The 23,902-nt window shown below is 46.2% G+C and overlaps 1 protein-coding gene and 1 long non-coding RNA gene across 3 annotated transcripts in view; one reads left to right on the forward strand and one right to left on the reverse strand.

The window, feature by feature from the left end:
• The window catches only part of GALNT18 (polypeptide N-acetylgalactosaminyltransferase 18), a 350,806-nt gene that overhangs the window by 29,714 nt on the left and 297,190 nt on the right, over positions 1 to 23,902 (forward strand). The gene's annotated exons all lie outside the window — the stretch shown is intronic.
• Positions 18,928 to 22,516, reverse strand: LOC134759411 (uncharacterized). Its single transcript, XR_010135479.1, has 2 exons — positions 22,363 to 22,516; positions 18,928 to 19,032 (listed from the first exon to the last, which is right to left on the reverse strand). It is a non-coding gene; the product is annotated as an uncharacterized LOC134759411 (long non-coding RNA).

Consider the following 23,902-nt stretch of genomic DNA (forward strand, 5'->3'; position numbering starts at 1 on the left):
TGCCAGACCCAGGGCGTGTGCTGTGTGTAGGGGTAAGGTGAGGGAGCATGGTTCTTCCAGGGAGCCATGGTAGGAACTTGAGGGAGTGAACCCCTTATTTGGCTGGAGGTATTATTTGCCTGGAAAGTGGAGGACAGTTGCGGGAAGGATGAATTGCTCGAACATTATCTAGAAAACTCAGTCCACTTCCTTGCAGGAACAGCATGTCAATATGTTTTTGTCTGCTGGACAATGTGTGGGAAGCATCTTTGATTTTTTTTTCATAACCGTGCATATAATTTCTTAGCATTTCACTTCCGGGCATTGATTAAAGCTTTTCTGTCTCTTTAGAGTCATTAAACAGAAAAATGCCTGCCAGAGACAGATTGACGATGTTTCTAGGGACTCGCTTAGAGAAATAGGAATCTCCTTAACTTGCTGAAAAGTTTTTCTGGTTTGTGCCAAATAGCTAGCATTTATTGAGTTTTATTACATGCCAGGTACCATGCTAAATGCTATGCACAAATTATCTCACTTTATCTTCACAGCAACAAACTGAGATATGCTATTATTATCCCCTTTTTCTATTATAAAATTGAGGCACAGAGACATTAAATCATGTATCTGGGGTCACTCAGTCAGCATGTGTTGGGATAGGAATTGACTCTATGTGGTCTGATCTTGAGGACTGTGTTACATCAAACTCAAAGCCCTTAAATCTTCATAACATCTAATCACAGCTGGGTATTGGCTTTCAAGATTATAGGTGTGTTCTCAGGACCCAAACCTCCTAATGTATGTATTTTTGTCCCTTCAAAGGGTATGGGAGCACAACTGTATGGCTGGGCTCATTGTATTTCCATCTGGCACTAAAGAAAATGCACTTCTATTACTATCTCAGCCTCCTTTAACCACATACATTCACCCAGGAGGGAGCATTTCCATAAAGTTGATTTAAAATGACAGCAGGACTCACTGGGGGGCTGCTTTCCTTGTGGGCAGAATGACTGTAGTTGGAGATGTAAAGTAGGAAGAGAAATGGAGGCTGTCGTGGTCTCCCTCCCCACTTGCCTATAAAATTGGAAGGATGTGATTGTAATAATTTGCATTTACAAATGAGGAGCCTGAGAAGCATGGATGAGAAGAAATGCAGTGAGGCTCATCCAGTAAAGTCAACCATGAGCCAAGGATTGTGCTAGATGCTTTACCTATACAGTCATGTATCACATAATGATGGGGATATGTTCTGAGAAATGCATTGTTACCACAGTATTATCGTTGTGCAAACTTCATAAAGTTTGCACAACGATAATATTGCCTAATAATATGTGTACATGTGTCTTAGCTTTTAAGCCTTACGAAGTCTTAAAAAGGCCTTAAAAAGGCTTAAAAACTAACACACACACACACACACATACACACACACACACACACACACACACGCTAGCCTAGGCCTACAGAGTCAGGATCATCAATATCACTGTCTTCCACCTCCACGTCTTGTCCCATTGGGCAATAACATGCATAGAGCTGTCATCTGCTATGATGATAATGCCTTCTTCTGGAATATCTCAGGAAGGACCTGCCTGAGACTGTCTTACAGTTAACTTAAAAAAAATTATGTAGAAGGAATATATTCTAAAATAATAATAAAAATATAGTAAATACATAAACCAGTAACATAGTTGTTGATTATCATTATCAATGATTATGTACTGTACATAATCGTATGTTCTATACTTTTATATGACCGGCAGTGCAGTAGGTTTGTTTACATAAGCATCACCACAAACACCTGAGGAATGCATTGTTATGTGACATAAGGATGGCTGTGATGTTACTAGGCAATAGGAATTTTTGGGCTCCATTGTAATCTTACAGGACCACCATTGTACATGTGTTCTGTCATTGACCGAACATCATTATGCGGTGGGTGACTGTACAAGATTCCAGTCAATCTTCACAGCATCCTTGCTGAGCAGACAGTAACGTGCTCATTTTATCAATGAGGAAACAGATTCAAAAGCAAGTTGGGAGTGATATCTCACTAGTATATCCCTGTTGCACTGATGCAGCAGAACAGCCGGTGTCCTTCTGATTGGTTGCTGCCTAATATAGGTAGAGTAAGGAAAGTTAACTTTAATGTCAACTTCCAAACCAGTGGCTTTAACTAGTACAATGAAAATATCCCTCACTTACCCAACAAGCAATATGGAAGTTCCTTGTGGGCCTGCAGTCTTCCTTCCATCCAAGGACACAGGCTTGGGCCCTGTCACTTTCTGTGTGACCCCTTGCGTGCAATCGGCAGATACGGGGAGAGAGAGAACATGGAAAGAGCATGGAGGTGCCCGTGAGCCAGGACTAGATATGGAGCACCTAATTTCCACCACATTTTTTCACAGAATCAGCCATGTAGCAGCCCCTGACTGCAAGGGAAGCTGGGAAATGTAGTCTACCTGGTTTCCCTGGAAGAAAGGGAGGTGGTCTTAGTGAACACACAACAGTGTCTGCCACATGACCATGCTGCATTGGTTATTACATATTTGAATATCACCCCTAGGTGAAGTCAAAGGTAGCAAGTGGCAGAGCCAGGAGTAGGACCTAGGTCTGTGTAACCTCAGATCTGGATTCTTTGCAGGGCCTCTCATACTCCTTTAATGGCTGGCTCAGGTTCTGCACCTCTGGATGCAGTGGGTGTTGTGATTGCCTATGCAGACTCTCTTTCCAGGCACCGACAATTCTATAAAACATGTGACTGCTCTCCCTTTCCCTTCCATGGACTATCTGGGCTACAAATTTGAGAGTAGGTTGTTGGGAATTTTTGTGAGCAGCCAACTCAAGATCAGGTCTGTGAAGCTCCTGGCTTATGTGGTGCTCAGTAGCTCTCTTGGGAGTGAGGGGCGATAGACAAACTGTGTCACTCTCCCCAGGAGGGCTGGGCTGTCATTAGCATTCAGCAAGGCTGTGAGTCTTGTTGTACAAATCAGCTGTTTAAAGGCCTTAAAAAAAAACCCTAAAACTGCTGAATGCCTCTCGTGGTTGAAGCTCTTATGAGTGTGGAGCTAACAGTTTCCTACGCCTGCTGAACGGCAAAAGGGGAGCCATGGTGTAGTGTTTTCCTTTTGATTCATATTTGGGAGTCATTTTTAGCAATATGGCAAAATGTGAAGATGCTCTTGGAATGTGGGCATTTGTTACCTTTGGCAAAGGAGATTGCTTGTATTTTTGTTTGTCTGTTTTGGTTTTTTTCTTTACAGCTCTTGATCTTGTTTATTCAGAGAAGCAAGAAGGATCTGTTGGTTTCATAAATGTGCTTCTATTCTTGAAAAAATGCTAGAGTTAGCCACTTCTCCCCCCACTTCCTCACTGGTCTGTGGCAGGAGACTCAAGTTGCAAAGTAACGCAGCCCCCTTTCCTTCCTGGCTTCTCCCTCCACTCCTATGGGGGTCATCAGGGGGAGGGGCAGAGAGCTAACCAGCAGAGTCCAAACACATTATCCCTTTTGTCTGGGTTTCAGAGTCAGTTTATTTTCTTCTATCAGTTGGGAAGGTGATTCTGTGCATAGGGATTCCTTGTGTGCAGTCTTTCCCAAAATAGGGCTTAGTGTATTGTGCCAGCTTTGACTTCAGTCACTCTGCTTGCTGGTGCAACTGACCCTGCTTCATCAGACCTGGGCAAAAACAGGCCTTTTTAGTAGAGTTCTAATGGGCACTGCTTGTTTGATGGTAATTAACTGGGTATTGGGAATTTCCTCAGTTCCAGATGTCTGGGAGTTAGAAGCAAATAACATCTGTTCTCATCAAAAGATAGAGTGGCAAAGTACAAATCACAAGTCACTCTCAATAAATGCAGGAGCTGGTGTTTGAGATCCACAGTGGAGCCAGATTACCTGTTTGCAGTACTCCTCTATGGATAGAGGAAACAGAGCTAAACATTTCCTCTGAGCCTGGAGCTGACCTGGATAAGCCTCTTCTTGCTTAACAGCATCCCTGAGTCTTCATCCAGATTTGGGAAGAGGATGAGGTTGGTTAGGATGCTGAGTGATAAGGAGGAAAAGGATACTATGGAGCCCAGCATCTATCTGATCTAGGGAGAGAATTCATGACTAGTAGACAGAGGCAAGAATTGACTCACTTCACAGGAATCAAGGCGTAACATTATTCCTTCCCTCCCTCCTACTCTTCCTTTCTTCTTTCCATTTGTCCATGCATCCATTGGTTTAGTCAACAGACATTTAAACAGTACTCACTAAATGCCAGATTCTTTGCTAGGTGACTGGAGGCGTGCAAAGGGGGAGATGTAGTTCTGCCTACAAAAAGCTCACAGTCCAATAGGGGAGTGAAGACATGGACAGAAGTAATCCATTCCCAAGGTGAAAAGTGACTGGTGCCATAAGAAAAGGACAAGAAAGTGTGATGGAAGGTTGGTGGGGATGAAACCAGGAAGGGGATATGGCTCACTTCCAGCTGAGCAGATGGGTGTGTAGGTTTGGGGAAGTTTTCATGGAGAAAGAAGTATTTGAACTGAGCACTGAAAGATGGGGTAGATTTCAACTGCAGAAAGTTGGGGAAAGGGTTAGGAGCCTCAAGCAGAAGGACTTGTGTGTATAAAAGTGTGGAATTTGGAAACAGCATGCCTATTTTGTAATTTATTGGTAGAGACTTGCCACTCTTAGTGAATTAGTAGAAAGGCTTCCTTTCTCCCCCTGCCTCTCTCTTTCCTTTCAGATTTCTATATTTTGCATTCTTATTATTCTTTGGACCATAGAAGAGGTTCATGAAATGAAAGGGTGGGGGCTAGAGATGGGGTGGGCTTTACCAACCATTGACTTTTCCCTCTTCTTTAAGTTTGAGCACCTACCAGGGGAAGTCAAGGGGAAATATTGCCTGTTAATTTTCCTTGTTATAGGTTGGTTTTGGTGTTGATGACTGGTATTACTTCTCTAGGATGTAACTTTTGAAACAGCATTGGTGAGGGCATTCCATGTAAAACATCAACTTCAGCTTTTCCTGTTGTAGGGTATTTTCCATGCTTGACTATTGATGGTCCTGCAAAGCTCCTGTATTCAAATCCTAGGCTGAGCTCCAGAGTGCTTCCTCCTAGATCGAGGCTTTGGATATGCTCACTGCTCATTAGCAACCTGCAGAAAAGCTGGGATGCAGTCTTCACTGATTTGGTGTGTAATGAATTCCTTGGAGGGAAGCCTGCTTTGCTGATGGGGTCAGCCTACGTGGCATACTGACATGGGAATCATGGCATTTCCAGCCAGTGCTCAACTCTGTGGAATGCTTCCCCTTTCAGCCCAAGTCTCAAATTGCCTCCAAGTTTTCTCATTTCTGAGAAAGTGAGCCAGTGAAGGTTGATATTCAAATATATAAACAGCTAACATGGCATTTGGCAGTGTCCAATCAGAACCAGTCATATAGTGCTAGAGCAAAGTGCTATGCCAGGCAGTAACTGTTTCGTTGCTGGCTCTTGGGGAAGGTTTGGATACTGGGGGAGGGGTCAGGATAATGGGTGCTGGAAGCATCTCTCAAATAACTTGGGAAAGCAGCTTTTTCTAAAATGGGAGGAAATTTGAGTTTATTTATTTATTTATTTATTTTGAGATGGGGTTTCACTCTTGTTGCCCAGGCTGGAGTGCTTTGGCACAATCTCGGCTCACTGCACCCTCTGCCTGCCGGGTTCAAGTGATGCTCCTGCCTCAGCCTCCTGAGTAGCTGGGATTACAGATGCCTGCCACCACACCTGGCTTTTTTTTTTTTTTTTTTTTTTTTTTTTTTTTTTGTATTTTTAGTAGAGATGGTGTTTAACCATGTTGGCCAGGCTGGTCTCAAACTCCTGACCTCAGGTGATCTGCCCGCCTCGGCCTCCCAAAGTGCTGTGATTACAGGCATGAGCTACCATGCCCGGCCTATTTCAGTATTTTAAGGACTGATATGGTAGAACCAGTGCATACCAGCTAAATATAAATGCTGAAACATTTTATTTTTTTTAAAAGATCAACTGTGTCCTGACTACAGCCTAAGCAAAAGGGTTCCTGGTGGTTTCTGCCTGTCAACAGGGAAGATCTCACTTCACAGAGGCTGAAACTGGGTCTAGTTATGGATGCTGGGTCCTGAACAAGTAGAATTTCCTATCTTTTAGCTATAGTTTAAGCCAGAAGTTTTCAAACTTTTTAGTCTTAGGACTCCTTTATGCTTGTAAAAAATTATTGAAAACCCCAAGGGAGCTTTTGTTGCTGTAGGTTATATCAGTTAATATTTGCCACAATAGAAATTTAAACTGAGAAAATTTCAAAATAATTATTTATTTTATTTAACAATGGCAATAATAAACCCGATTACATAAATTAACATAAGTAGCATACTTTTTGTGAAAAAGAACTACAGACTCTTGGTACAATTTATTTTAGTCCATTCAGACTGCTATAATAAAATACCCTAGATGGCATGGCTTATAAACAATAGAAATTTATTTTTCACAGTTCTGGAGGCCGGAAAGTCCAAGATCAAGGGGCCAGCAGGTTCAGCGTTTGGTAAGGGCCCACTGCCGGGTTCACAGACCACCATCTTCTTGTTCCATCCTAACATGGTGGAAGAGATAAGAAAGCTCTCTGGACTCTCTTTCATAAGGATACAAATCCCACCCATGAGGGCTCTACCCTCATGACCAAATCACCTCCCTAAGGCCCCACCTCCCTGGGTTAGGATTTTAGCATGTGACTTTTTTTGTGTGTGGGTGGGGGGCCACAAACATTCAGCCTATTGCAGTTTCCAAAGCAACAGCAAAAAAAAAACTTATTGAGAAGAGTGGCCTTGTTTTCTGTTTTCACAAATCTTTTTGATACCTGGTTTGATAGAAGAAAAATGGAGTCTCACATTTACTTCTAGATTCAGCCTGTTGTGATATGTTGTTTTGGTTGAAGTATGAAAAAGATTTTTCGGCCGAGCACGGTGGCTCATGCCTGTAATCCCAGCACTTTGGGAGGCCGAGGTGGGTGGATCACCTGAGGTTGGGAGTTCGAGACCAGCCTGACCAACATGGAAGAAACCCCATCTCTACTAAAAATGCAAAATTAGCCAGGCGTGGTGGCGCATGCCTGTAATCCCAGCTACTCCGGAGGCTGAGGCAGGAAAATCGTTTGCACCTGGGAGACAGAGGCTGTGGTGAGCCGAGATCATGCCATTGTACTCCAGCCTGGGCAATAAGAGCAAAACTCCATCTCGGAAAAAAAAAAAAAAAAAAAAAGATTTTTCTTCACAGAGCTATGTAGATGGAAAAAGAAGGATTATTTTAATATTTTCAGATAATTATGGATATTCTTCTTTGATGCTACACCCAAACTGGACAAGTGATAAGTTTTTGGAAGTTAGAGTGAAATCTGAAACCACATCAGTAAATGTTTTGTATTCTGTTACATCAAAATCTGTGGTCTGCCTTGTACTTTGCTTGTATCTTTTATCCAAGCATGATTTTGTAATATTATACATTAGTCATTTGGAAAGGATAGGCTCAGAGTTAGGCAGATCTTCTAAATGTGGACACATTTTATTATACAGTGTGAAAAATCACTTCCATTAATATTACCATTGATATCATCAGAAGTCTTTAGGTGTTGGGAAGCCGTCAAGCTCATAGTGGTAGAGGCAAGTTTTCCATAATTATAACTTTTGCTTAAGAGCTTGAATTTTATCACTGAGGAAAAATATTATCAGTTATTTTCCTTGGAGTGACAAGACTTTGAGAAAAGTTCACCAAATTCCCAAGTATGAATAATTATGATTTGTTCATCAGTTGTTCTTTTAAGTGAAAATAGTGTTTCATGAAAAAAGTACATAGTTCATTGTCCACCTCAATTGTATAAGCTCTTTCTCTTGAGACAACCATCATACTTCAGTCTGCAGCAGAAGTGCTTTATGTGTATGTGTGCTTATAAGATAGTGCTGACTAATAGGAATAATTTACACTGTGACTCATTGGGTTTGCTTCTTTGCTCTCCACACTCCTCAGGAATCTCAAGGGGCAAACGGCTCTCTGTGGGTGTTTCACTGAAGACTCGCCTCTCTGTCCTTACATGTTCAGGCGTGCTCCTCTGAGCTCTGCCTACATCATTCACTGCTGAGAATATGGCCAGTTGAAATGCACTGGAGAACAGGAACCTGTTTCTCTTACGGCATCTCCCATCAGCTTTCCATCAGTAACCTGATGGCTCCAAGGTTCCTGTTTACTTTGATTTACTTTTCCAAGACTCTAAAATACAAACTGTCCCCTTGTGTTTGCAAGGTGTTATTTATTTATTTTTCTTCTTCCCTGGACATAACTTCCAGGCCTTTTCTGGCATAGGTCAGTATCTATCCTCGAGCTTCCTGTCCCCAGCTGCTGGAAGGACACTTTGCTTTAATTTTATTGCCGCTGGCCCACTTGTCCTACAGTTTGGAACCAAGTTCCCTGGAATCTCAGGGGCCGCTTCTTCTACTTCTGCTTTTTACTTCTCTCCGTATGTCCTCTTATCTCTTTTCTGCTTGGCCACAGTTTTCAAAGCTTAAATCTGTCTCCAGCCAGCCCAGCTCATGATGCCATTCCTTTTCAAATTCCTGTGTCCTCACGAGAACTCGGTTCATCTCTGTTTCATTGAGTGTGACCTTGTGCTTTCATCTTGTGGGGAGCCGTTGACTTGTCTAAGACCATAATTCATTTATTTGGGCCTTATAATGATATTGAGATCATCTGCTCCTTGCAGACAGGGCTGTTTCTTTATTTTTCCCTCCTAGCCCGGTGAATGCCTTGCACATCATGTGAGCTTAACCATTACTGGCCGATAGTGCTGTAAGTCTCTGGTTTGATTTTTGCTTTTCTAAAAGGAGCTGAAGCTTTAAGCATTTTCCCTGACCACGTATGTGGTCAGGGCTTTGGAAATATCTTGGTGTGTGTTCTTCAAAATGTCTGCATTTGAAGAAGTGGCGTCTCATAGGACCTCTGGTCTTTTGATGTCCTACATTTGGGGAATGAGATGTAAATGTGTCCTTTGCTGGGGCCAGGTGGAGAGGAATTTAGTAGCTACAACTCTTATTTATTGATTAATCTCAGCTTTCATGCACTTTCCAGCCAGAAACAGAGCTAGAAACCTTTTTACCCCATGGATTTTATCTTCACCTATGGATTCAGATGGTCTACATTTCTTCATTCATTCAGAATGTATGAATCGAGCTCCTCCTATGTACTTGGCACTGGTGAGCTGCTCTGGAGGACCCAAAGGCATCTGATAGGGCACCATCCATTATGAGATATAAGTGTGCACACAAAGGGCTAGCATCTAGAAGGACCAGCTGCCTTGAGAAGTAGCCCCAGGATGGTCTTGCCAGAAATAGGAGACCAGGGTGGAATTGGCTTTGTCTTCCCTGACCAGTAACTCAACAGGAGACTGGTTCTGTGCTGCTGTGGAAAAACTTCATTAAAGGGACAAATTGAGTATAACTTCTCAGGAAAGAGCTGGAAAGCACAGGCTTTGCTGGCCCTCATGGTTTTTATGGAAGAGCACATGAATGACCTTCCTGAGTTGAGTGTTGGCAGGACTTAAGAGTTCCATGCCTCTCAGTTTGGGATATAAAAATAGCATGGGGGATAATAGGATGGTTCAGGGAAATCTTAGATCTTCCTCTCTGCAGGACCATGACAACCACTTCTGTGGGGTGTGTGTGGCAGTGGCTGTGCTCTGTGGCTGTGGTGAGGAGTTGGAGAAAGAGGTGCAGCTGATGTGGGTCCATTCTTCACTCAACAACTAGAGTAGTCTTTTAAAAATGCTTACTTCTCAAAGCCCTGTAATGATTATTAATTGTAGGAAGAATAAGTTGCATCACCTTTGATGAGGGCTGAAAGGCTGTGTTGGTTAGTTTCTGCTGGGTTATGCTGGAGCAACATCACAAAGGCTTTTAGCCCTCAATGTGTATTTCTAGTGCACATTGAAAGTCTGTGCTGCTTCACACGATATCTACAATCCAGGATCTGGGCTGAGGGAGCAGCTATTGTTTCCATCTTGTGGCAGAGGAAAAGAGAACAATAGCTGTAAGTCATAATGGCTCTTAAAGCTTCTTCTCAAATTGGTGCATGTTTATCACTTCTGCTCCTATTCCAGTGGTCCAAGCAAGTGAGACAGTCACTCATTGTCACTGTGGGATGGGACACAGAATCCCCCACTGGATAGCACTGCAAGCCACAGGGCAACGGACAGGCATGCATAGCCCTCTTACAGGGAGGGGCAGTGAATGATTGGGAACAAAGGCCCTTTGCCTCCTGGCCATGCCCAGCTCCCTGCCCTTTTCTCCCTCCACTCTCTGAAGCCTCTCATTCTGCTCTGACCCATCAGCTTGTGCTGTTCTCAAACACATCAGCTTTGTTCCTGCTTCAGAGCCTTTCCCTGCTCTTTCCTCTTTTGGGAATGCCCTCTTTGCTTTGTTCAGCCCTCTTCCCCAGATGTCACCTCTCCAGGGAGGCTTTCCCTAGCAGCCCATTCTACTCTTGCGCACTGCCTCTGCTTGGTTTTTCCTAATACACAGTATACATGGAACCACATGTATACTAGGAAATTACTAGATTACTCATTTGTTGTCTTTCTCTTCCAGTAAACTATAAACATCCTGGGGGCAGGGACTTTGTCCTCTTTAGCTCCTTATCTGGTATACCAGATGCCTGACATCTGGTGGCCTTTCAATAATTAGATGTTGAATGTGAATGGCTGGTCACCTGTGGGTCTCAAAGAAAAGAGGCTCCCAGCATGTGGAGAGCGACCACCCTTTTAGGAATAAGCACAACCTCTCCCTGCCTGGCTGCTTCTGTCCTGCTAAAGATGAAACAGCCCCATGCATTCTCTTTAGGCCCCTGGATGGAGAATTTCTCTTCATCTGTGAGCTTAGCCAGGAGTGGGTAGCAGGAGCCAGGTGGGATAAAGTGCCCACTCGGCAGCCCCTGTTGAATTAATAACAAGCTGCGCCCTTCAGCAGCCCTGTTCTGTGAGTGCAGCAGGTGACTGAGTCCTGCCAAGGGCTGGGGGTGTCATGGGGAGGAGGCAGGGGAGTAGGAGGGGAGGTCAGCTGAGGTCTCACTGTAGTATGTCCCTGTCCTTGCTTGGATCAGTGTTTACCTCAAAAATAGCAGGAAATGCAGCAGCTATTACAGGTGGGCGAGGGAAGCAGAAAATCCTGGCAGGCATCCCCAGAAGGCGGGAATCACACGTGACCAGCACCTGGCTCCGTTTAGAGTTTTTTTGTACCTGGATGAAAATGAATCTGTCACATTGGCCAGAGCCAGTGCTCCTTGGTGATTCTGTGAGTCCTGCCTGTTGTACTGGCCTCCTCTTCTACTCTGTGCTTATACTCATCAACACTAGCATGGACAGTGCTGTCTGGGCCCCTACTCCAGCCCTGCCCCACCTCAGGCCTTAGGGCACTTTTGTCTCATGTCTTTGGAAGCCTCTCTGGCTGTTGCAGCCTTGGCTCAGCAAGCCAGCTTCCCTCGGGACACCAGCAAATAGACAAAACACATGCAGCACATAAATTGTCCTTATCGACACACACTGTCTCCCTCTCTCCAACGGCCCAGGGAGCTGTGAAGCAGGCTTCAGGGTGGCACCGTGGAGTATGACACAGTCCTTGGCAACCTTTCACTAAAGTGCCCTTGTGCCGGAGGAGGGTGGAGATTACAAAAGTCACAATGCCATTGCCCAGTCCAGGGTAGGTTAGAAATAACTCTGGATCCTGTGGCTACAGAGCTGCCCTTGGAGATGCTTCACAGCAGGTAAAGAGCTGTCCACCCTCTGCCCTAATCCCTGCTGAGCCCAGGAGTGAGTTAGGGATGGAGACAGCCCTGCTATGGTGTGATGACCCTTGGTGTGGGCAGGGCCAATGGTCACTGGAACATGCCGGCATGGCCATATGGGCTGTCTTGACCAACATCTGTTCAGATTGGTTGGGTGTTCTGCCTGGGCAGTGCCCATCTGTTCCAGTTGTTAAGTATTTTGAATAGTATTTCTGTGTGGAGGTCTCATTAATCTACAACTCCAGTGGCTGAGCTACCTGGCCACAAAACTGTAGACATTTGCACTGGAAAAATGAGGAAGAAGAGTTCAGTAGCAGGATGCGGAAGGGAGGGATTTTAAGTGGAGGAACAGTCTGGGCAAAAGCCGAGAAACATGAGAAGCCTGGGATGTTCGCGGCTACGTCTCGGGGACGGTCTTACGAAAGCAAATTTGATGAGGAGGACCCAGGATTAGTCTTTGGGGGTGGCGGGAGGGAGAAGGAATAAGATGGCACCTTCCTTGCTGTGGGATTGAGAACACATGAGGTTTGCCCTGGGTCTGCCGAGGTATTTCACCAAGGGGTTTGCATCTCGGGAAAAGACTGGGAAACCTGGACCCAAACATGGAATATGACAGGCCAAAGGTCACAATGGTGAGTTAGTGGCAACCCCAGGGTCAAAATGATTGTGAAAGAGAGTCTGTCTCACAGAGATATCTGTCTGTCTCTTAAACTCAATTTCCATTTTGCTTTTTTGTCTGAAGTTGAATAATACAGAACTTTCCACCGTCCAGACTCCCTCCACCTGGCCTTCCTCTCATCCTATAGGAAGCCACCACACTGAGGGGTTGGGCCACATCTTTTGTTGAGTTTTCAGGTTTTGTGAAGGCATTTTATAGGTGAACTCACTGAGTCACAACTCAGAGGTTGACTAAAGGATGTTCAAGTCACATTCTTCACAACCCCTGCTCCCAGGGCTCTCTCCTCACTGAAATAGAGTGAAAATGTGGAAATTCGCTCTTGAGCATTCCAGGGCTTAGCACATTGACTTATACAATTGTCTGTTGGCATGGCCTCAGAGCACACAGGAATGGGCTTAATCGTTTATTCAGAAAGAGACAGGTTATCAGTTAATCTTAATCATACCTGCTCTTTCACTGCCCCTCCTCACAGGGAGCTCCGGGTGTCAGTCCCAAAGCCCAGGTCTAATCTTCACCATTTCTGATGATGGCCTGCCATGCCCATGGGGTACCCTGGCAGGGTTCCAGAGGCTAGAGGCCTGATGGGTAGGACAGGGATAGAAACTCCCACCTCAACCCCCACCTAATCCAGAGCAGCTCCATTCCATCTGTATTATATATTGAGGTTTGCATAGGAGTTTATTTGGACACACATTAAATGACGGAATTTGAAAATCACTACTTGAAGTGAGCAAGCCATATAGCCCAGCCGAGTAGCCTGCTGTCTGTCATCTTCTAGTCCTGGTCAAACCTAGAGTATGGTGACAGGTGGGCCTCGACTCAGGGCTCCCTAGATCCAGCAGACCAGGGTGGCTCAGTAAGCTCCTGTGAGCTGGCCCCATGCCACAGCTGCAGGGCTGGAGCCTTCCTTTGCCATCACCGCCACTCAGCTAAACAAATGTCCAGATTCACATTTTTCTCCAGCGGGATTGTGTCTGCCCACAGCCAGTAACCAGCCAAACCTATGTGTCTGCTGGGGTGCTGCTGGCCAGGAAACCCGAGCTGCCCTCTTGGCTGGCTTTGATTTTCCCTGGCTGCCCTGTAATGCTGCCCTTCCTTCTTTCCTTCCTTCCTTCCTTCCTGAAGCCAGGGGGCAAGAGAGGCCACCTCATCCCTTTTGGGTTTCCAGGGAGCCAGCTGGTCCAAGCCTCAAGTTCTTTGCTGCTGACATAGCCCTTTCCATTTCTAACAAGGCACAAGGCATCAGAAGGTGGTTTTTAGGAAAGAGCTGTTAGGGAAAGGTTGGCTGGGATTGCGCCTCCCTTTCTTCTCCCTTCATTGACTTTGCTAATGCAGCAGGAGTCCCGAAGGAAGGCAGCAGCCTGCAAGGGACCATGGTGCCCATTTGTCCTGCGCACAGGAGGCCCGGCTGCTGCGACGCACAGCCTTGACATCCCGCCTCATCTCCTGACCTGGGAGGTGGTGTCTCTTACGAAGATGCCTTGTTGCTTTTTGCTTTTTCTCTTCTTTCTGTAAAAGCCAAGCAATACATTCATCCTGGTGAAGGAAAGATAAAAGGGAAACCTCTTCTTAATTGGCTTAAGGCCATTGCACACATTACCAGGTGCACTCAAACTGCAATTTACTTTTTAATTAAAATTCTTTTTACCTGCAGGAAAGCTGAACATTGGGCCAGTGTTCTCTACTTGAAAAGGGTGTTTTCGGGACCGGTTAAAAGAAGAAAGTGTGGGGATTACTTGGCTTATTGAGTTTGATTTTTGTTTAGTTCTTTTTATGTTTTTCAGCTCCTTCTCATGGCTAGGTCTTTTGCTAGCCAGTGACCTGCAGGAGCGTCAGCCCCGGATCCTTGTACAAACCTGATGGCTGCTGGGGTTCTCATGACTCATCTCCTCCCTGTCCTTATGCCATGGGACATTGTCAGCCTTCATGGGAGCTCAGCACCTTTTGGGGCACATGTCACAGTCTCCTCTGTGTCTGGCTGAGGCTTGTGTGCCTGTGGGCCATGTTTTGCCCCAGGTCAATGCTGGCAAGAAAACCATTTCCTCCCGCAGTTCTGGATGAGACATTCAGAGCACTTTCATTTTAGGGAAGATTTGAAGGGTCCTGGGGACAGTCACATGTCAGAGCTGAGGCTGGCTTTCTCCTTCTCCTATCAAATTGCTTCTTGCCCTTTTCCTGCCAAATGCCCCTGCCGATCTGTATTCCTCTCTCTCATTATATGAAACAGTTTCTTCTTCCTGGAAGCCTTGGACACACCAATAACCACCCACGCCCTGTCTTCTCAATTCTGTTTAATCACTTCCCAAACCAATAATCTTCCTAATGAAGATGCTGTCTCCCTCAAAGTGCCAGCCAGGAGTTTGTCTGCCTCCTCTTGACAAGAAGATGAGAGGTTCCCTCTTTCCTAGGGCCTGGTCCCGAATCCTCCAGCCCTTCTGAATCGATTTGGGGTGTTGAGCCTGGGATTCTATGCTTCTTCAAAAGCTCCAGCCCAGCTTCTCTGGGCTTTACTTAGGCCCCCTTGTTTAGGGGTGAGAGAGTGGATGCAGGCCCTCACCAGTAACATTCTCTCTAACAAAACAGAAATTGGAGGAGTGGGGTTTTTGCACTATGCAGTGTATGAGTGGCTTCCTTTCTGGCACACAGTGGTGACTCAGCTGCTGATATACTAGGCAGTTTTCAGAGAGTGGGTGGAGGAGGTTCAGAGCTGGCCTGCCCAGAAGCAGGGTTGGACAGCAGGGCTGCTCCAGCTGGTGCCAGGTTCCATTCTGGGGCCTAGGGCAATTCAGTGGCTCCCACAGTGGTCGTCTCTGCTCATCTGCTGAGTCCACCAGGGTCTGGTGGGTGTGAAGTTGAAAGATGATGACAATAATCAGAATAATGGCTACCATTACTGAGCCCCTGGAATGGGCCAGGTACTTGCTGAATGAGCACATACATTATTTCATTTCATCCCCACTGCAGATGTGTGAGGTAAGTATCATCATCCCCCTTTCACAGATGAGGAAACTGAGCTCAGGGCACCCAGCCAGCCAGCGCTGCAGATATGTGAGCTTGCATTGAGGTGACAGTCTGACAGTCTCAAAGGCAGGAAAAAGAGTTAGACAACTGCTGAAGTCTGAGTTTTGGCCTCCATCTTGTCCTGAACAGTCGTGAAGACCTGCCTTCAGCCAGCCACCCCATCTGCTCTGTCTCTGTGGCACTAAGGGTGTGCATTCACACCATGAAACTGGCCCTCGGGCCTTGGCCAAAGGAGAGAAATTTGTTCTGTGCAAAAGCAAAAACAAAAAAGTGATTGTTTAGAGTTCAGTTTATAAAAGCACATTCTCATGTCAGATAATGTGGGCCCCACACGCAGACCCCGATCTCATTAGTGCCATGCACTAACCCAGCTAAGGGAACAGGCCCAGCCCCTAGCCCAAGCTTCAGAGTTGGGTGGGTCTAGGGTGGAGTCCCAGCTTCATTTCCTTCCAGCTGTGTGGCCTCAATTTCCTAATCTGTGGAATGGGATAATCATCTTTCCTCCTATGGTCATTATGAAACTTACACAAAAGTCGCACATTCAGAGTGCCTGGGATGACCTAGAGTACATGCCTGCATGTTGTAGGTGAACATTTCAACAAATGTTAATACCTCCTTACCCCTGCTCCAACCCCACAGTCCTCTCTTATATCTGCACCTGGTTAAACCCACGTCTTGTGGCTGATCTCTTTGGGGCAATTACTGTAGCTGGAATGATATGATACTCTGTCATTTAGATGTTTCTTTTAATCAGCCTAAACCCAGGCTGTGAAGCCAAGATTGCTCTGCCTGGAGCCACAGCCTGGTGAGCAGCGATGAGGGTCTGACCAAGGTCCTGCCCTGGAGTCAGTGCTTGGGAACCTGGTCAGGTGCAGTTGGTGCAGGAGGAGGACTCTGGCTAGAGAAGGGCAGCCTGGGCTCCCTTATGCCCTAGGGATTTCACACATGCCAGGCTGCTTCTGCCTTCTGGAAACAAATTTACAATAGGTAGCCCAGTGGTTCCATGGAAGTGCCTGAAACCCTGGCTCTGTCTCTTTCTATGTGACCTTGAGTTTGTTGCTGCACCTCTCTGAACCAGTTTCTTCTTCTGTGAAATTGGGGATCAGGTCACCTCCCCTCCCCAGCAGTGAGGTTGTGACTATTGTAAGTCTTCCATATATATGGTTATTATTTTCAATATTTAAGGCAGATGTCACATTTCGTCCTCAAAGGAGTGGCCATGATGATAATTTGTTTTGTCTAGAATGGTCGATGACTTATCAGTCAGGTACTCACTTATAGCTGAGTGGCTCCCCTCCTTCCTCCCTTCTTTTCCTCTTCTTTCCTTTCTCCTCCCTTTCATCTTTTCACAGCATTTGCTGTTTTTCAGACACACTGTGCTGGGTTCTGGGGAGGATGTGAGGAAGGGGAGCAGCTTACATCCTCATGGAACTCATGGCCTCATATAACAGAAAACAGAGAGCAGGAGTTCCAAGGCATGGGAACTCAGTTCAACGTTTGCCTGAAAGGAATTTTGAAGTCATCTTATCCAAATGAAGAGACTGAGGTTCCAAAGGGAGGAGGGCCTGGGCCCAGGGTCTGCAGGCTCACATCCAGCCTCCTTGCCTACCCTCCTTCGTAGCTCCCTTTGTAGGCTTCCTCCTGAGAGGTCAGAGGGTGGGCCTTGCCTTGGATGATCAGGAAAGCTTTAGTGGGCCTAAAGCTGTTTAGTTTGGGAAGAGAAAGATGTAGGGGGTAGGAAGGGGGTGCCAGGAGGAAGGAATAGCTTGATCAAAGATGTGGCAGCCTCAAAGCAGAGGCTGAATCGGGGATGGCAGGCTCTGGAGTGGGAGAAAGGTGCCTTGGTCCTCTTCCCATCCCCACACCCCACCCACAGAGACTGTGACCATTCAGTGGCTTACAGATGCAATGGACTGGCTTCCACTGCCCCATACCCTGCCAGGAATTAGTTGTGTTCATGGTAATGAGCTTGGACCCTGGATGCTCTAGACTGGCTTAAATAAACCTCTCTTAAATGTTGGATTTATGATGCATTTTGCATAATAGTAGCAGTACTCAGCCAGGCACATGCTAGATAGATGAACCCAAATACTTAAAGAAACCTGGTCCAAGAACACCAATGAAAAATACCTCTTGATAAATCATGGCTATTAATTTGCATGCTTTGGGTCTAAGAGGCTGGAGCAAACAATTCTTTAGCCTCCGGGGAGTGTTGAGCAGCGAGCCTTTATGAACACTCAGAGTACTTTATACTAATGCTTCTGCTCTGTCCTTACTTTCCTAATACGACTCCTTTGCTGGGAGAGATATTAAATTTGCTCCATCTGTTTTGTGTGGATCTCTTAGTTGTCCTGCAGAAGGGATTCCCCTTGACGTCAGCTCCTGCCTGCACCCAGAGTGTCTTTTGCTTCCTTTTAGCAGTCTGGTAGGTGCTGGTAGATGGACTTTCATGATAGGAAACAGGCCTCAAACCTAAATAAACCTCATGTGACATCATGATGGCCATGATGCTGTGGATTCCTTTAAGTGGATGAAAGCCCAAGCTAGAAGCCAGGTGTGATGCTTCTTCCTGGAAGATAGGACATCATGTGGCATAGCCAGAATTTGGATGTAGTTAAGAATTGAGGGAGGTTCTTATGTTTTGATATCAAAATCAGGTCTTTAAGTCCAGACCAGGGAGAATGGTTCACCCATGGTACCTATCCAGCCCTCAGGTTCTCTACTCCCCCAGTCTAAGGAGCAGATTTGACCAGATTTCTGGTCTGAGCAGGGCTGGGATTCATTTGTAGCCTTCAGAAGCCATCTACTTTCTCCAGTGCCATCTATAAAGTATAGTTCCAGTTTTTTGGGTCTGACCTAGTGTGCAATTGTCCTATAGGCAACCTCAGGGAATGGTAACCTGTCTGTCACTCATGTACTGATAGAACTTCTTATAAGGCAGTATGTACCCTTCCTCTCCCATGAGGCATGGGGAGCCACACACCTACAATAATTGACTTGCTTAGATTGTCCTCTGATTGTTGAAAGATGCTACAGTGTCATGTGAAAAGCTCAGGCTCAGGGGCCTAGGTTTGAATGTCAGCTCTTTCTCGGAGTAGTTGGGTGACCTTGGGGAGCCATCCTAATTTCTCTGAACTCTGCCTTCTATAATGAGATGTTAATAGAATGAATGACTCCTCAAAATGCACCAAATGAAGATGGTGCACAGCGCTCAGCACCCCGCCTTCTGCAGTGGGAAGGATCACCGTCCAGCCTCGGGAAGTCACTGTCGACGCTCTTGCATGGGCGTCTTCCAAGTGGGTTTATTGAGACCATGATGAGGATACAATATAGGAGATAGGACATCCCCTTCCATCTCATGAAGCTTTTGGCTGGAGAGAAATTCTTTCTCTCCTCGGAGATCCTGCTGTTTTCTAAAGATTTGTTTATAGCAGCTTCTTGTTCTCCACCAGCCTCTTGCTGATCCAGCTGGCACCTCTTCCTGGGTGGATCGAGGCTCCTGCTATCCTTTCCCCTTTGCTGGGCATCAGGTTCTGCATCTGTAAAATAAGGAAAATAAGACCTAGTCTTGCATGGTTGTTGTAAAATTTTAATGATATTGTCTATGAGCAAGTTCCTGGCACCAAGTAAGTGCTCAGTTAATTGTGGCTTTTCTCCTTGGCTTGGCTGATACATAGGTGGGCACATGTACCTTAGCGTAAGAGAAGAAGCAGGCAGAAATTCCTTTTATTTCAGTCTGCCCAGCCTTCCCACAGGCGCTGTGATGCTGTGGCCCCACCCGGGGACAGAGAGCTCCATCTTCAGTATTGAAAGCTGTGTGTAGGGAATCTCTGGGACATCCATGTCAAGTATGAGTCAAGGCCGCCCACCATAATGAACATGAACATGCTCTCTGGAGGGGCGCTGTGGCTTAGAAAGGCAGGGTTTTGGAACCAGTTCAATGTGAATTCAGACCCAGTGTCCACTCCTTGCTGGCCCTGGGACACTTTCATTAGTATCTGTGAGACCCAGGTTTCTCATCTGTAAAATGGGCTAAGATAATGTCCTCCTTCATGGGGCTACTGTGAGGGCTAAGAGAAGTGACCACTTGAAAGAGTTTTGCACAGAGTAGGTGCTCAGTAAATGGTAAGCACCCTCTCCTCTTTGTCAAATGGACAAATTTAAGGGGCCATTGTTTTAAGACTTCTCAATATTTTTGGCCTCCAGCCTTGGCAATTCAAAATGGCAACTCATGCCCCAATTGGAGTTGTTACTGCCATTGTGTTTTTCTTCTTTCCTGTGAGCAGAAGCTGGCGCCTGCTTCTGCATCCTAATAGTTGGCAGGAAGGTGAGGGTTGCAAGGGCCATCTGTTCCTTGTCTTCCTCAGAAGGGCACCGGGCAGCCATGTTGAATGTTCAGGGGTCCTCCTGCACCATTGCTCTGTGTAGAACTTCACATCCCAATGCTGTCAGAGAGGGACATAGCAGGAAAGCTGAATCTAAGACAGCTTCTCACACAGACACAGCACTGGCCAGGAGCAACTGTAGCAGAGCCGGGGCCCTGACTCATGCCCAAGTTCACATCCCAAGCTGGGTGTCTTTGGATTAGCTGCCTAAACTCTGTCTCAGTTATTTACCTTTAAAACAGAAATAACAACAGTAACACACTCATACAATTTTCATGAAGACTAAGTTATTCAGGCAAAGTGCTTCATCTGGTGCTGACAGTTAATAAATGTTAATTCTTGTTATTATTTTACTCATACCACCTCCCTTGATCCCTGAAAGCCACCCAAGGGGCAAGCAGGCTGTGTATTTGTGTACCCCTCTTCTAGATAAAGAAACTGAGGCCGAGTGGTTACGTGGTCAAGGATCCCACAGAAAGGAGTGGCTAGGCCTGGATCCCAGCAAGACACTACATGCCAACAGCATCCACACCACTACTCGACGATGCCCACACCCTGCTGCACAGGCCTGCTTGCACAGGGAGAGCTGGAGAACCAGGAAAACACAGAGTCCTGTGCCACACCTCAGGTCTGCTGAATCATGCTCTTCAGTGGGGGAGCCTGGAAATCTGTATTTGTAAAGTGCTTCCCAGGGAATTCCTATGCCCAGTTAGTGTGGGGTCTGTGGTATACATTGCTGGGCATACAGCTCACTGTGTTTTCCCAGGGCAGAGGGACAGGAAAGGGACTCTGGAATGAATAACACCTTCACAGACTGCAGCCAGCCAGATACTGTCGTCAGTAAGTTTTAGAGAAGCTCGTGGAAATGCAGACGTAGGGTAACTTTAACACACACCAATTTTTTTTTTCCAGGTCATTGACTATCTTTCTAGATAAAATAACCTCATTACGTATTATGGGATTTGTGGAGAAAGTCTATTTAAATGGGATTGAAACATTCTTTGTCAAGATATTCTTGTCAATTAGCCTACACATGGCTAATTGACAAGAGGTGGCCAAAGCCACCTCAGCCCATTGCAAGGGCTCCTGGGCATGCGGTTGATCTGCACAGTGGGCCTCACTACCCAAGAAGAGGCGTGTCCCGCCAGAAAGCCGGTGTTCCCTGGGAACTCTGACTTTGATCTGACCTAGTCATTAGAGGACTAGAGCCTTGGGGGGCTTCTGGAAGCACAGGCACCCGGACTCAGAGAGCAGAGCTAATTTTGAAGAGTTAGATTTATCACCAAATAACCTCATTTCCCAGCCTGCTGAGGCACCCATTGCAGACTCATTGGTTTTCTGTTTCCACCACACAGAGTCAGGGGTTGATTCTCCAAAGACATGCCCTTGGGACCTTTTCCTTTTGTGTCTGAAGGTAGCTACACACACAGCCCAAGGGTCAGGCTGCCTGGATTGAAATCCTGGTCCTGACACTGACTAGCCAGGAGCTCTTGTATAAACTGCTAAGTTAATCTTAAACCTTGATTTTTTCATCTGTAAAATGGAAAGAATAAGACTGACCTCATTAGGTTGCTGTGAGGGTTAAATGAAGGCAAGAAAGGAAGCAGGCAACAAATTAGGAGGTTCTTAGGGTGGCCCGTGGTGACTCAGTTTAGCATGTTGAATCACACACAGTGTGCTCAACCCAGGAAAACTTGGGGCCCATGAAAAACACTCGGTGGATGTTAACTGTTACTAATACCTCATGTCTTTAATATAGCATGGGTTTAACTGGTTGGTAAGAGGGAAGATGTGGGGATAATTTGGAGAGTAACTCTTTACAGTCAAGTAAATTACCTGTTCATTCCATTATTCAACAGTGTGCTGAGCCCTGAATGTGCCAGGGACTGTGCTCGTGCTGGGGATGCAATGGAGACCTGAGATCATTGCCTTCTCACAGCACTTGGGCTGAAGCCAGATAGTAAATGGGTCAGTACACATTGCAAGAAGTGCGGTCAAGGCAAAAAATGGAGCGTGTGAGAGAAACAATGTGTAAGTAGGGAAATAAATCCTTCCTGAGCTGGGGTGGCCAGGGGGAGCTTTGAGACTGTGATCTGAAAGAAAGAAGAGCTGGTTAGGTGAATTGTGGAAAAAAGCTTTCTAGGCAGAGGGCAGGGTCCCCCAGGAGGAAAAGAAAGTATGCTCTGGTGTGTCCAAGAAACCTAGGAAGGCCAGTTAAGGGCAGGGCAGGGGCCGGATGGCCGGATGAGGATTGGGTCGTGCGCAGAGGCTAGATCATGTGAGGGCTGGTGGGCTAGCTGTAAGGAGAGGGAAGCAGATATGCACAGTGCAAGCCCAGCCAGGGCGTCTAAGAAGGGAGGAGACACAGGTCTGCAGTGCTATCAGGTTGTTCTGGCCACGGCATGGAGAACAGATGGGGTGGAGGGCAAGAAAGGAAGCAGGCAACAAATTGGGAGGCTCTTGGGGTGGCCCATGGTGACTCACTTTAGCACGTTGAATCCCACACGGTGTGCTCAGCCCAGTGCTCAGCTCTCCAGGGCAAACCATGGTTCCTGAGATGGAGTTCTCTTTTCCAGCCAGTCCGGGGCTCCGCCTTCTGGACACTCCCAGCCTGGCTGAGCTCCCTCACATCTCTGCTTGCAGAGGAAACAGGCTCTTTCTGTGTGTTTTCCCAGCCAGGAAAAGTCCAAGCCACATTCCCTCACTTCCTGAGTGGCCTGCTCTGCTTCTGTCCCTCTTTATAAATGTCCCCGAACCAAAGTTCCTCTCTTTCCTGAGATTTTCCTGTCTCCATGGACTGGCCTCTCTCTCTGTTTCAGTTCCCTTTCTCCTATGGCTACCCCAAAGATCTCATGCCCTGTTTTGTGATCCCCATGTCTCATCTCTTCCCTGCTTGCCTACTTACCAGCAACTTGGACGTAGGTCATAGTCACCCCTAGTCCTGCTGTGGGGTCCCATGGTTAGTGCTGGGTGGAAGAATGGATGGATTCCTGTCATATTGGGTATTGTTCAGCCATTTCAGGAAGGACAGTTTGCCCAGGCAGATGGGACATAGCCCTTGGTTTAGTGAACTTGGCCTTGTTCTCCTATGCTAGAATGTGGGTCCACCCAAACGAGGCTTTGGGAAACCAAAAGCTCCCAGTCCCTTGGGCAGAGGTTCCATGGTCTGCAAGCCCTCTGAGATCAGAATTTCTTAGAAGAATTCCCAGAGAATGTGAGAAACATGAGATTGTTTCCAGGACACTTTGGCTGTATTTAGTGATCTAAAAGTATGAATCTCACTCCAAAGAACCTTTTTCTAGCTTGGGGTATTTGGGGAAAGTGGGGTGGGGGAAAGTGGTGGTCTTACCCAGATACTCAAGGCAGAAGATAAACCACAAGTAGAAAGCTAAAACCTTGAGCTCACTTACTTGATGGTGTCTCTGAACTGTTTTTTTTTTTCCCTTCAGCCTTCCAAAGTCTAATCACCTTGGAGAAATAGAGGCAGCTGTTTTATAACTCTTGGTTGAGTTGTTGTGAATCTACCTTGTTACATTCTTGCTTGTCAGTCATTCACGACTGGGTGCCCTCTGGGTGTTAGTAAATCCTTGACTACAATGGCAAGAAGTGGGTGGCCACAGAATATATAAGAAGTCAGGCATCAGGGAGGATCAGCATGTGTCAGATCTGGAAAGGCCCTCAGAGATCACCTGATCAGTGATTTTGAAATGCATTTAGCTATAGGATTCTTGGCTAAGCAAAATCTTACCTAGAAACCGAATTTGCACAGTAGATCAAAACAGAACCCATCTGGCAGAAGCAGGGGATGAGGTTATATTGGCCACAGGCTTCTTCTCATCTCAGCTATCAGCTGAGACATCTCCAAGGAAACCAATGCCGGGTTTGAAAACCACTGATCAGTTTAGACAGAGGGAATGACTTGTACAAGGTCACCCAGGCCCTTAGAGACTCCGTGGTTTTAAGGGGGTCACATGGCCCAGTGACTTAGCCTGAATCCAAATCCAGAACTCCAGACTCCTAGTCC

The sequence above is a fragment of the Pongo abelii genome, chromosome 9 (genome assembly GCF_028885655.2).
Source record: "Pongo abelii isolate AG06213 chromosome 9, NHGRI_mPonAbe1-v2.0_pri, whole genome shotgun sequence".
NCBI lineage: Eukaryota > Metazoa > Chordata > Mammalia > Primates > Hominidae > Pongo > Pongo abelii.